The following is a 14980-nucleotide window of genomic DNA, read 5'->3' on the forward strand; positions in this document are numbered from 1 at the left end:
AAATTATCACAATTTCTTTGCAGTTCTGTGAACTTTGCACAAACTTATGTCACATAAATAATTCAATATCATGAGCTGAGTGCAGACATGAACTCATGAAACTCATGAGGCTATACATTTCATGACAGCAGGGGAGGCACTGCTTCACCTGCCTCCCTCGATCGCATGGTCAAAACGTATTTCAATAAGGAACCAAACCCGCCCCAATTATGTCCACCCGCCCAAAGCAGTTTTTACCAACTAAATCAGAATCAAAACCACTCAATTCGGCAAAACCCACCCAATTTGGAAAAACTGAATTCTCTGCTCACTTACTTGCTACTGACTGGAATATTCCATTACTACAGAGGGAAGGGGGAGGACGAAACACTCACTTGATCAGTCCCACGTCATTTTAGGGATTTGTGGTGGTATAAGAGTTAACCCTCTGGAAACTGTGGAGCCTAAAACTCAGTTTTTGTCTACTTGTATTTTTAATTTGAAAGACTACATGCATGGTTATTTGGTTTCATTTTAGTCAGCACAACCTCTTCTATCTGATACTACCTTTATTTTGTCGTTTTTTCCATGTTGCATTCACACACTTAGCATAAAATCATGCAAAAATAGAACATTTCGTCTGGAAAAATGAGATTTATTTTGCTGTGGAAACGCCAAAAAATTTTAATAAAACTGTTTTTGCAACATAGAAGGAAAGTTTGATGTGTAATTTCATAAAATCGACAACAATAAATTTAGACAACAAACTAATCAACACATTTTTGAATGAAAATACAACAAAAAAAAAGAAGTTCACAGATTCCCTTGGGCTACATATGAACAGTTTCTGTTGATAGAAGAACATCACAGACCTCACAGCTCCATGATGTGACCTTTCTTATGTTGTTATACAGACAGCTATCAGTTTGCCTGTGGCCTCAGCTTCCAGGCAGCCCAAAAAATAAGAATTTCTCTCCTAAGAGCACTGCTGTCCATTTGACATTTTTCTTGGAATTTTGTTTTATTTCTTTTTCAGCTTTTTCTTTTTTAATAGTAGAGAAACGCCAAGTTTCCGTAATTTTTTCTAGACAACGCCAGTGATTTTTGTAGATGCCGGACCCTATCACAAACTACAGTTATTATCGGTTTCCTCCTTGAAAAATATAAGATCGCTTTCGTCCAAAATCAAATCAAAATAAAGCCATATTCTCCATTTAATTCAATAGAATATCAGTTACAGAACATAAAGAAGTTAAAGTTCATTATAGCCTGAGTTTTATCACGTTGATCTCACAGCTGCACAGCTGAGGGCGTCCATTGGTTCAGAGGGTTAAATAATAATGAGCAAAATATTTATTTTAGACACTTTTATTAAGTGTTTATCTCGGGGCCCCAGAGGGTTGGTGGCCCTAGGCGATCACCTACCTCTGCCTAAACTGCACTAAACTTACTACTATTTGAATTAAACTCCAATAACAATTAGTTGCTAGAAGGCTGCTAGAAGTTAGAAGCTGGGGAAATGATGGTGCATTGGGGTTCTGCCCTCTATTTCCATTTACTTATCCTCTCCTCTATTCTTTATTATTTATTTTTCAATTAGTTCTGCATGCCTCTGTTGGTGCAGTGTGATTCATGTGCTGTCCGTCTTTCCCACTCCCCTCTGGGGAGAGTGGGAGAGATTTTAGTTTCCAGGAGGCTTGTCTGTGCTCCTGTTCCTGGCAGTGGACCTCGTCACTGGCTCGTTTCGCGTCTCGGGGGTGGAGAGATTCCAGGTGGCTCGATGGTGTTCCTGTTCTTGGTCATTGACCTCGCCTCTGGCACGTCTCGCATCACACTTGTCCCCTAGCCCATCAGGATGGAGCTTATCTGCTGCTGTAGTGGAAGAGGCAGATCCACCCATGACTCTGGTGTCATTTTATTTCTTCCATTTCTTAAAAACTTCTTTTTTTTCAGGTATGCATGGACCTCTCACCCGGGGCTTGTGTTCTCTGTGCTTCTGACCCCTCCAACAATGTGGACTCCTGTGGTGGTCCCTCTGGTCTCACCTCTTGACAGCTGTTTTCTGGGATGGAGGGTTTCCTTTGGCACCTTTCTTTGAGGGGCAGGTCTAGGGGGACCTTGAGCTGCTGCACTGCCTACTATCAACTATGTGTGGGGAGGTCCACACTCACTTAAGGTGAGGCGATTGTTCACATTTGCACAAACACTGTGTTTTGTGTGCATGAAGATATGCACATATGCATGAGTTAGTTTGCTCAAAAGTATTAAATATGCAAATGTGTGGGTCTACATAAAGACATTTGTGTTTGTGCACAAAAATCCTCTTTGTACACATTTAATCATATTATTTTGAATTTCATGCAACTTTGTTGTCACTTTTTTATCCCTTTGAAGCAATAAAAAGCCTGTTTTCCAACTAACTGAAAAGTAAGACATTTTGTATGCTTTTGCACTTGCAGCACAAGTTTGAATGATTTATCTTAAAAAATATTTCTGAAACTTCCGGTTTTTGGCTACACATGACTTAGAAACTTGGAAGAACTGTCTATATTTTATGCAAAGATCAGCATAAAGTGTAAAGTTAGACAGATACATTAACTTTTCAAAGAATAAAGCTCATAAAAATTGTCCATAAAACATAAAATCTTTGAAAACAGTCCAGCTGAACATAAGGAGGCGGGTCCTCCTTTGAAGTCTTGCTTAACTTTTAACAACTGGGCCATAACAGTGAACCTTCTGTGGGGCGCTGAACAAAACCGAAGAAGCGTGTCCTCCTCTGTCACTCCATAAAGTGATGTTTACTTTAGATAGGCTGTTCTTGGAGAGGAACGTGAGCTTAGAATGTGTTTATTAAGGAGGATGTTGGGGACAGTTGGCTGCCTATTATCTGCAGGATGTCCTGGGCTGTGGGTCGAGCGTTTCAGACATGACTGAGGAGCTGGCTCCATTCGGAGTCAGCGACAGGTTAACGTGGACGATGGACTTTGATGCAAAGTTGATGTGTGCCTTGAAAGAGGGTTGAGCTGATCTCGGTTCTCACAGCTGAAGTGAACAGCTCTTTAAAAAGAACGTCCTCCTGACATCAGCAGTTTATGGTGTTTTATATCCTGCAATGTGCTCTCTTGAATTTAACTTAGTGGTCATTTGTTGTAGCTGCAAGAACATTTTAGCTCAACTGAAAGAGACTACACTAAAAGTGACACCTGATCATTTTCAAAACTACGTCTTTTTTACAGAAGTGGCTTATCCTACTTTTTTTGCCCATTTTGTTGTGATAATGGAATCTGTTATCTCATTATCATGACAAAAGTGTCATGGTCGTGCCCGTTGGTGTTGGTAGTTTTGGGCTTCCGTACTTTTTCTGAAACTTCCTTATTGTTTTTTTTTCAGCACCAACTGCCTGTTTTCTATGACAGAGCAGTAGATCTATTAGATCCACTATAAAAGAAAATAAACATATGAGAATCAAATTATAAGAAAAAGTTGTAAAATTACAGACAAAAAGTCATACAATGATTAGAATAAAATCCACATTTTACGATATTAAGGTCAAATTATCAAAAAAGGTCAACAATTTACCAAAGGAAAAAAAAAAAACAGTAAATTTATTATTCAAAAAGTCATCATTTTACAAGAAAAAAAGTCCTGCTTTTCCAAAAAAAAGGTTGTACGTTTACTAAAAAAGAACGGAAGATAATGTTTTATTTCGTAAAATTACGACTTTGTGAAACATAAATTTACAACTTTATTCTTGCAAATTGTTGAACTTTTAAAAAATAATTTTACAACTTTTTTTTACCTAACTGTACAACATTGCTCTCATTAAATGTAGTATTTTATTCACAATTGTGAAACTTTAATTGTGCATAATTTTACTTTCTGAAACAATGAAATTTCAAGTCCTAATTTTAAAAAGAAATAGTTTTTTGACACTTTTTTATTTCTTAAAAATAATGATCAAGTAATAAAAGTTTTGTTGAGCTCAATCATGTCAAAGCGTCATTACTTGATGTGAAGGTTTTTTTTTTTTTTTTAATCACAGTTTTATTGCAGTTTTATGAAAAATGTTCATTTTTTTGTTGAGACAGGAACTTAACTATTTTTTAAAATAAGAATTTTTTTAATAACTCTTAAAAAAGTCTAAAAATACCCAAGAAAATGTCCTCACACTTAAGATAATTAAAAGAAGAAGATGAGGAAGATGAAAAGAGGGCCAAAATGCAGAAAACAGTTGTGCTCCAAAACAAGAGTTTATAGTTGATTTGTCTTTTTCTAAATATATTATTAATTATTGAGTCCTGCAGTGGACTTATGCAGCTTTTAAAACTGGTATACTTCTAATAATAATTTTACTGGAAAGAATAAAAACATCATTCAGGGCCAAAGAGGGAGGAGTCAGAATCAAGCCAAAAGATTAAGACCCGCCCACGTTGGCAATGAACCTGATGTCACCGAGGAGCGAGCTGTACATGTAAACAGCTGACTAAGAGGCAGAGAGAAAACAGGATGCTCTCGCTGCATTCCTGCTGAATTCCTTCAGCTCAAAAGAAAACTGGAAAAGGAAAAAAGGAGGAAAAACAGGATTGCCGCTGGCACAGGGAGCTGATAGGAGCTGGATGTGGGAGGCAGATTGCAGACTCAATCACCCCATTGTCATAGCAAAAGATGCATGGCTTTGCTTTTGTTCACTGTTGCTTCCAACATTTTTTGTTTTCTTTTTTTTCCCCAAAACATACCGATGGTAACTTGGATGTTGTTAGAACAGAGAAAGACATCTTCCATCTCCTGCACGTAACCATGCAGGTACATGCAGGAAATGAAAGATGAACAGTGGGTTTCTTCTTATAGTTCTTCCTTTTTATTCTTCAACACCTATACTGCGACTTTCTTCAGATTAAAAAGTTGCACGAAGCTTTCTAAACTTTCATTAGCCCGTATTTATAGATAGCCAGGATCACATCATCCAATCAACCGTATTTCTCTAAAGATTTGCCCTGAAATCTAGAGCCAAAGGCCGTGATGATCAGTCAGAGAAGCTGAGCTTTTGCTCTTTAGGTTAAGGAATGGGTTGCTGCTCCTGATCTGCTATGACAACACAAAAACAAACAGTTGAACCCTCTACCTTCCTCACTTAGCAGCAAATGTGGTTTAGAAACTGTGAATAGCATCGGCAAGAGACTTCTTGAAAATGTCCTCGAACGTTTGCGGGCATCCATCCATTCTCTCTTTGGGTTTACAGTGCCAGCATTCTCAATATGGACCTCCAGACGTTCCTCCCCTCATCTCCTCCAGCTCTTCCCGGAAGATGGGTTGGGCTTTTCCAGAAGGATTTAATCTCTTAAGCGTGTCCTGGGTCTGTCACGAGGACTCCTCCTGGTTGGAAATGTCTGGAACGCCTCACCAGGACGCCGTGAACATTGCATTATTTTTCCAGAGGCTTCACCTCTTGTCTCTAAGGAGACTCCAGTCCCACTGAAGGAAGATCAATTCTGTCACTTGTGTCTATGATCTTCATAAGCTACCTTAGTTCTTAGAGAGGAGGTCTGAGGACGGATATGCGTTCAGAAGAATCTCATAATGGAACACCCAAGTATTTAAACTTCTTCACTAATTTGAAAATTGGTCTGAATTGCATATTTTCAACATTTGCAGCCCAAATAGCATCATGATCAAGGTCAGTTATTCCATTAATTCTTAGAATAGAATCCCTGTTGATCCACATCTACAGTTCTGGTGACTTAGACATCTGGTCTGGAGTTTTTCCAAATGACATCTTGCTTTCACTCCAGGAAAAAAAGACTTGAACCAAAAAGAGATAATCTAAGTTCTATTCTTCAGGCCTCCTACTCTTTCCTGTTCCATTTTCCACAATTTTCCAATACTGTTGCAGGGTGGCATGTCATTTTGGATCTCTGATCTCTTTACAAAGTCAAGACGATTGGTTTTAATCTAAATGTTTCCGACTTCCTCTGTGCGTGACCTTCATCGGGTCTCTTCTCCACTCATTTTCCCAGTTCTAAGACAAAGAATTCAAATGAAGTCAACTACGAGAAATCAACTAAGTTTGTTTTTAATTCATTTTCTCAAAAAGCAGCACATTTTCTGAAGCTAAACCTTAATCAATTTTTATTTTAAATGTAAGAGATAGTTTAAAAAAAACCTCAAATTTTGAACTTACAGATTGTTATAATCTAAATCTCTTCACATAACGCTAGTATAGCCTATAGAATCCTGAATACAATTAGCTGCTTTAACTATAGTCAGTGTCCTGATATTTAAAGCTGTTTTTTTGTGGTTTTTGGAGACAAATCCAAGTTTTTACTCTTCACTCTAAGGAAAATCAAAGTATGACACAGACATGCAGATGGTTTAGAACAACTAAGAGGGTTAAGACGAACAGGTTCCAACAGGTTTAGCTAAAACCATGAACAAACCTGTCCAAAGGAAACGCATGGAGTGAGTAGCCCAAGCTGACAAGTCCAGTTTAGTGTCCGCAAGTGTCTTTGGTCTTATGAACTCTGTTCTACTAATAGTTATTGACACCAGTGTTACTAAAGGGTGAGAAAACCAGCCTACAATGCATTCATCAAGATGTCCTTCCACTTAGGTAAGAAAAAAAAAGAAACTATTGTCCACTTTGTAAATGAGCACCTGGAGCTCCTCATTTTTAAACTTCTTTATGATTCCTGCTTCTCCAACTCTGGATCAGAGAGTGTATGATCTTTATGTGTCGACAATGGGCCCTAATTTCTAAAACATATTTAATAGATGGTCAGAGTAACATGTTTGGTTGTCAATCTGAACCCTCTTGAAATAAAATTATCTTGAGATGGGAGATAACTGTGGAAAAGCATCATGAACATTGTGTGGGGTCAAATTTGATCTTTGATGTTGTGCTTCATTCACACTGGCCTGGCAATGCATGTTCAAGCGACTACTTCCAAAGGGAATTTTGTATAGACGCGCATATGGGAGTGATTTGAGCTTTCAGAATCAAAACTCTTGTGCTCATTATTTAAGTTTTTAGGTCTGATTTCAGAATCCATATACAAAACACACAGATATTAAACGCATGTTGCAAGTATCAACTTCAGGGTCTTGGATTTGATAGTATGGATAAGGTCCTTTTTAATTCACAGAAGTGCCAACCATTTGATAATTGATCAAGGAGGAGAAATTCGGCTAAAATTATATGACACCAAGTCTTCTAATCATATCAGAAATGAGTTGTGAAAGAAAAAGCTCAGAAAAGGATTCGCAAGATTTGCAATGCCTCAACATTTTGCACCAAGCCTCTTCCAAATATGAGTCAACGCATTCTCACTACTAACCACAGACGTATGATTCTGGCACTCTGCGTCACTGTTTGACATTTTGGGTGTCCTCAACTCGTTGTGTTTTAGGATGTTGGCTTTTCCTAATAAATCAGAGGCCCCTAACCATCGGGCTCCAAACTGGTAACGTTTGAAGGCCCCTTGGTACGACCAGTACCCTAACCTGGTACCGGTTCTGAGTCCATTACCACATCTGGTACCACGTCCTGACTAAATGGGAACATCCAGCACGACAAAAAATAATGAGTTGGGGACACCTAAAACGTCAAAAAGTGACATGGATGGGGTCCGAACCATATGTCCATATATGACGAGTGAAAATGAGTGGTTTGAGTACCCGTCAAGAACTGACGCTTAGCTCATTCTTGAATACGCATCGTGTAGCATTCCAGTCTTATAGCTTTTTCCATGATATTATCCTTCTGTTAGGAATAAACCCTTGAAGTTTGGCTCGATCTACAAAATGCTTCTGATTTAAACTAACACTAAATAGGATAGATATCTCAGTATGTGCAAAGTCATTGTCGTTCCCAGATGTTTCCACCTAGACCACACGTGCACTTCCACACTGTCCCTTTGTCCTCGTTCACATCCACCTGCCCCCATTCATCACGTATTTATGCGTTCGTCTGCACAGATAGCAGATGGACATCGCTTAAGTGTCTGAATGGCAAAATTTAGATTCCAATCACCGCATGTTGCACTGAGGACAGTAGCTGTTTACAGAGCCGGAAAGATTGTTTACTCTGCTGCGCTGTGAGAAGAAGATGCAGCTATCGCCTCATCTGGTGTACGTGTGCCCACATACAGAAACAGATGCAATCTGGACTGACACGTGAAGAATGCCGTCCAGTACGGGCATGTCACTCTCGGCTGTGCTAAGAAAGAAGCAGACAGGGGAATGTCTCGTCTGGGACGGGAAGAAAAACGGCAGAGAAGTCTCACCGACACATCAACTAAACACTTCTGTCTTTGAATGATCACTCTGCTGCTGCTTAATGAGGTTCACCTTTGAACTTGGTGAGGAAGCATCCAGGAATGTCTGCTATTCCAAGCAGCCATCAGACTGTTTATTCTGTTAATCATGAGCAAGTTCTCTCAAGTGCTGACACTTGGTCTGAAGTGACTGGAAAGTTACTCGTTTCTGCTGTGGAACGTCTCCCGCTCTCCCCATCCGAGCCGGCTTCCTTCCTGCCGGCGGCTAGACTTCGTGTTTTGGTATCTGGGGGCATGTTTGGGCCGTCTGTCCTACCCCCTCCAGGCTGTTCCACAAAGCCACTCGGGTTCCCTCCAAACAAACCCAGGAAGAAGTGGAATTCCATCAACCTGCTCTAACTGTAATCACAGCAGGGGTTAGGACTCAATGTTCAAAACAGCTTAGAGGTACAGTGGCAAAACAGTAAAAAATGTTTTTTTAATCTCTTGGTAAATTTATGGAAAAAACATTGAGGGGGTGCTTTACAGTATGCCTTACTGAATTATATTTTATTTTTTTTAATCCTTCCAGTGCAATTTTACCAAAAAAAGTTGGGGAGCAAAGCCCAAAGTCTGATATTTTCCAAATATTCCACATCATTAGAATCACCTAAAAGATTTACATTTGTTCTAAAAAATTACAATAGGCTTTATAATCTGTAGTGTATTACATATTTTTTTATTCTGGTTGTGTTTACTGATGTCGATGCCAATTTTGAGAGGTACACTGTCAAAATGTCAATCTTTTTTTTAACGAGTTGCAAACAAGTTTGGATGTCAGTACGCCAACACGACTAACGTGTAGCGGTGTTAAACAGTTTTTTTAACGTACAAGGTTGGGAGTTAGTGTCGTCACAGTAACGGTTCTTTTAGAAGCAGCCTATCATTATTTTCTTTTACGAATTGCAAACAAGTTAGGGTGTTTTTGTGAATGTGCTAATACGGCTAACATAAAGCAATGTCCACGTTCTATTTTTGTCTCTGGGTACAGTTGCCCCCCCTCCATCACAAAACCATGTTTTAAAAGGCGCCAAAAGATAACACTTTTCTTAAGTCCCAGTCATCTTGTTAGGAATTCAGGAATTTGAGTCCACTTTATGTAAAAGGGCATAAAAGTGCTTGATACTCTGATCAATGTTTGATTTTCCTCACAAGAAAAATGCGTGTGCGGTCTGAGCTCATAGCTTTGTCATCCACGTCCAAAAAAGGAAAGGAGCACCTGCTTCTGCAGAAGGAGGAGGAATTTCTACCTCCCCTGGTCTTCATGGGGGGTAGTCATTCTTGCAAGTGCCCCCCACAACACTACATGTTCCACTCATGCATCTCCTTAGTGAAGTAAAATATTAGCGTAAGGTGCATTTCATCCTGAAATATGGCAAAAGAGCATGCTGTGTGTCTCCTGATCTTTATCCAGGATATGAAGCTTATCATTTCTCATTTGATACTTTCTGTAAAGGCGGAACTCGGCTTTCTGAGAAGCTGGAGTCAAACCCATTCAGAAATAAAAGTGCAGTTTTAAAGAATTGTTTGATCTTCAGATAAACCGTTTAGCATTGCGATAGCTATCACCCGCATGCAGCGTCTCTCCACACAAGCCGATCGTTTTCGCCGCAGCAGCGGCTCACTGAGGCAGAACGAGGGAGAAGTGACGACATCATTCCTGACTGCTGAGGTTCAGCATCAAAGCTGTTAAATTACTCACTTAGACAAGGAGAACGTCTTCTTTGATTAGAGCGTTTAACGTGATCCTGGTGGAGGTGAAGATTCAGTTCAGACAAGTGTGTGAGTGTGCATGTGAGTGTGCATGTGAGTGCATGCCAGAGGACACAAAGTAGGGCGGCACATAGAGCAGCTTCATCTTTGATGAAGTGCACTTATGGCTCAGAAAGAAAAGGTGAGAGCGTCACAGTGAAAGCTGAAGACTCCAGGAAACATGAGTCCAGCGACGTTCCAGAACCTTTTTTAAATGTCAGCTGTGAGGCGCAGGGAGGAAAACGCTGAAAACCAAACAAGACTGCATTCATGTTAATCCTGTAAAGCCCACTACATCCAAGAGTTAACATAAAATTCTGATTTTGGAGGGAATTTAAATAATTTTTTAACCATAATGAAACCACAATAAAATCTGAATTTTTTTTTTTTTTTTACATAAATTTACATTTTTACCATGCATTATAAAGAACGATTTTTATTAACATTTTAATACAGTAAGTAGTCATTAAAAACAAATAAATGCTAAAAGGTGAGTTATTCTCACCATAAAGATGAAAAATTAGCTCTTTTCTCCCCTGACAAAAGTGTTTTTGAGATTTCATGGAGGCAGCCATCTTGAAATGACCAGGAAAGGCCTTATACTGCCCCTAGTGGAATGATAATGCACTGCAGGTGAAAAAAAGGTGACCCAAGTTGAATAAAATTAGGTTTTTAAGGAAAGTTTGATTCATGCTAATGAGATAGGGATGTGTGTATCAATGACATGATATTAATGGTTATAGAGGGCTAAAATTCATAATATATATATATATATATTTTTTAAGTTTCACAACCTCCAACAAAGGGTTTATCATATTTCTATGGGGCAAAACCATTTTTACTCCATTGGTGGAATTTATTTGGTCATTTAATTATTATTTTTTTCCCCAAATATTAAGAATGTTTTACTCATTTCTCTTGGATCGTCGATGAGAGCTTTGCTGCCACACAGAAGTGTCCTTTCAAGCATCTGCAGATTATTTTACTGAACTGTAGAGATTAAAAAACTGTAAATATGTCTGTAAAGAAAACCTGAACTATGTGATTCAGTTGGGGGCGGGGCTCTGTGATGTGCTCCTCCCATCAAACAGCTTCACCCCCTCACCTGCTACCCCAATTTTTGAGTCAATGTTAGTATCACAATTGACACAGATTAAGAAATCATCAATAATAGTTTTGCAAAAATAACAAAGCAATGTTTCTAAATTAAATTTTGACCCCCTAAAATTTTTGGCTACACCCCTGTGTATTAAACGCTAGCCCATTTTGACCATCCGAACCCTCGCCTTAGCCAAAATCTGTCCTTTTTTCTTACTTTAGTGATAGGAAATTCTTATTTTTGGAAAATTCATTTATCAAATCACCAAAAAACTGTTTGAAACTCGTATTTTAGCCTTCCACTCTCCTGTTCTTCCCAAATGAAGTGTTCGGTTCTAGCTCAGTTTAGGAAGAACCTCCTCAGAGTTCATTCATTTTTAGGTCAGCATGTTCTCTGAAATAATTTCGGTCAGCACAGAAATATTGGTGGAATGCAGAGCAGTTTGTAAAAGTTCAACCGGAGCTAAAAGGTCATTTTGTTTCTAAATGACCTTCTGTTCAACAGCAGTCGGCGCCTTGAATCTCACACGACTCTCCGTATAGCTGCATTCCTAACCTTCGAAGACGCCATTGTTTGACAACAATCCCCAAATTACATAAAGTTTCTCTTTTTTTTGCTTTACTTGGATTTTTCCACACTAAACATGTGACAGATCAGTTGAAGATAAAACATCCCTGGCGACCTGTTCTCAAAAGAATGTAAACCCGCACCAACAGGAAAAATCCATCCAGCCCTCAGACACTAACATGTCATTAAGAGACGTGTGTGTGATTTAATGACCCACTTTGAGTTTTCATCCGCACATAAACATCACAGACTCAGATGTCAACCTCCATCTTATCTGGTATTCATACATTTCAGACACCTTTGTCTTAAAAAAGCAAAGACAATCAACCTTTTCCTGTCTTTCTCCATGCCCTTGCTCTTCTAGACATCCTCAGCTCTTAAAGACCTAGCATATATCATAAAAAATCATGTTTTTGGTGTTTTTAACAGAGGTGGGTCATCTTAACTCTCCAACTATGTATTTGTGGGACAGGTGGGGGTGAGGTCCACAGTCAAGACAAGCCAGAGGCGCGGTCCACGGCCAAAAACAGGATCCACCTGTAATCTAAAATCGCTTCTGTTCCCCTTGAAAGGGAAGTGGAAAGGAAGAACAACACGTGAATCACACTGCACCAAACAGAAGCACAGAGAACTAAATAAAATAAATAAAGAATAGAGGAGAGGGGAAGCAAAAGAGAAAAAAGGACAGAATCCTGGTGCATCATACTTTTCCCAGCTTCAAACTTCTACCAGCCTACTAGCAAATTAATTGTTATTGTGTTTTAATTCATATTAACAGTAACATGTCCGCAGTGTTGCCAGATTGGGCAAAAAACAGCCAAATTTGAGCAGAAGCCTACCCAATCTGGCCACAAGTAACTATTTTTTTCTTATTATAATGATATTATACATGTTCTATACTTCATGTATTCTCAGTACAGAATGCTGTAATTACGTAATAAACATTTTTATTTGCTCAAACTCTGTCCTGTGTTTAATTGAATACTTGATGATAAAAAAAAATATGTATTTCTGAAAACATAATACGACATTTCAAGAAAAAAGTATCAGTATCAATATCAATATCAATGATACTAGCTCTGTAAATACTAACAGGTCAATATCCAAGTTCCCACCATATTACCATGTTCTAGTATCATTTTTCTCATGATGAAGGACATATATAAAGAATATTTAACTTAAAATTGCATTTCTGAGTGCTTTGATTTCTGTCAATTTCTAATGATGTCCTAGAAAACTTTTTTTTTTTTTTATTTGGGCTAAAATGGCCTAATCATAATTAAAAGACCACTGAGGACACTTTTACAATAGAACCAAAGATGATCGGATTGAGTTTTAAAGTTTATAAAGTGGAACCATCTATGGTTTCAAACAGTTGTACAACAAAGTATTTAAACTAATCACGGGGGTATTTTTTAAGACCATCAACCGAATGAATGAAATGCAGACATTCACGCACAGACCATCAAAAGTTTGTCTGCAATCACACTAAAGTGAACCTTATCGAGACATATTTCTATTTTTTTTACTAAATTAGAAAGTTTAATCCCAATATAGTTATTTTGAAAATTACAATCTTCCTCACAGCAGTCTGTACTGAACTAAGGATGTCCGGCTCCAACATGGCGAAGTAATCCATTCTCTATGGTTGGTGTCAAACCTGCTCGGTCCGGTTCTCACATGCAGTCAGTGGATTCTGTCAAAAGTTTGTAGCTCAGGTGACTTGCAAAATAAAATCGTATCATATAACAGTCATGAAAAGCAGAGAGAAATTTCTTTACTTTTACTTTTACTTTAAAAATGTGCTAAATGCTATAATTTGCAATATTTAACCAACAGTGAAAGTTTCCACTCAGACACTTAAAAAGATGTTTTTTTTCAGTAATTAAGTCTAAATTATTGAGCTAAAAATGTTGTTTTTTGTCCCATTTTCCTGTCATTTCATGATGCACCAATTCTAAATTCCTTGTCACCAGGGTGATCTTTGAGTTGATCAAATCTGTGCAGACGTTTGTGTAGCTGGCTTTCAGATGATCCTTCTACCTCCTGAAACTGTGACAGATTTCCTCAAACCTCGTCACTCCAGACGTACAAAGTTTTTATTGACATTTTCCTCTGTAATTCTAGCCATCATAAAAGTGTTTATTCTTCGAGTGACGAGTCAAAGAATAAACAGTGACAGATGAAACTTGCTGAGTCATGGTAATAAATCTGACAGTAATCTTTGTTTCACATGTCGACAGTAACTGTGTACTTTTCTTTTTTCTCATCTTCTGGATTTTTTTTCAAGTTCTGATTGTTTGGACCAGACATATTTTCAGTTCTTGGAAATATTGGGATCCTTTATGAGGTTATGACAGTGCAGCCAGTCTACTGTCACTCTGTAAATACGACTTAAAAATAAAAGCCATTTCCAAAAAAAAAAAAAGAAAAGTTTCTTTTCTGGGTTTCTGTCATTTGAATTGATCACATTTTTACACATTTAAAAAAAAGTCAAAGTCTGAAATTGGAAATTTTCTAAACTATTATACAATCTTCAATCTTGTGGACTTTCATATAAATCCTTGAATAAAAGCCAGTTGTTTAATACTTTGCTAATGACATTCAAAATATAAATTTAAAGTGTAAAAACCAGGGGTGGAGCTATGGGGTGGCCGGTGCCCCCCAGGAAAAAAAAGCAAAAACAAATATTTTAGTGAATATTAGTATCACTATTGATAAAGATTTAAAAAAAAAATCAATCAAGTTTCTTTAAAGATTGCAAAAACAACAAGCTCGGTATTTTAGGTTAAATCCTATTATACGATTTCCTCTGAAAGAGGAAGTCTTGTTTTTTAATAACCTATTAATAAATAATATATCATTAATAATGAAACTGCTTGAAATATGTATTTTTAAAAAAGCTTTGAGAAATTTGATGTATTTTATCGTTTAGTTTTTTTTTGTTTTGCATGTCAGCATTTGTTGCTTTTTCCACCCATTTGATGTATTTATGTTGCATTAAAAAGAGATATATTTGGTTAAATTAGTTTGATTGATTTAGTTAAATGGTGCAGAGTAAATACATTTTATTCTTTCCGTCCCCTTTCATTTTCACCAAAGTCTAGAATATTGTGTAATTTATTGTTGTGTGCTACGAAAATGAAATAAATACATATATAAAAAGTCAATAAACATAATAATTCTTAACCTTTCATTTTTAATGGCCCTCTAGTCTGCTATTTTCATTTGTAGTCTTCTGAAACCCCCCAAAAATGTTCAAGCTCCGCCCCTA

The sequence above is a fragment of the Oryzias melastigma genome, linkage group LG11 (assembly GCF_002922805.2).
Source record: "Oryzias melastigma strain HK-1 linkage group LG11, ASM292280v2, whole genome shotgun sequence".
NCBI lineage: Eukaryota > Metazoa > Chordata > Actinopteri > Beloniformes > Adrianichthyidae > Oryzias > Oryzias melastigma.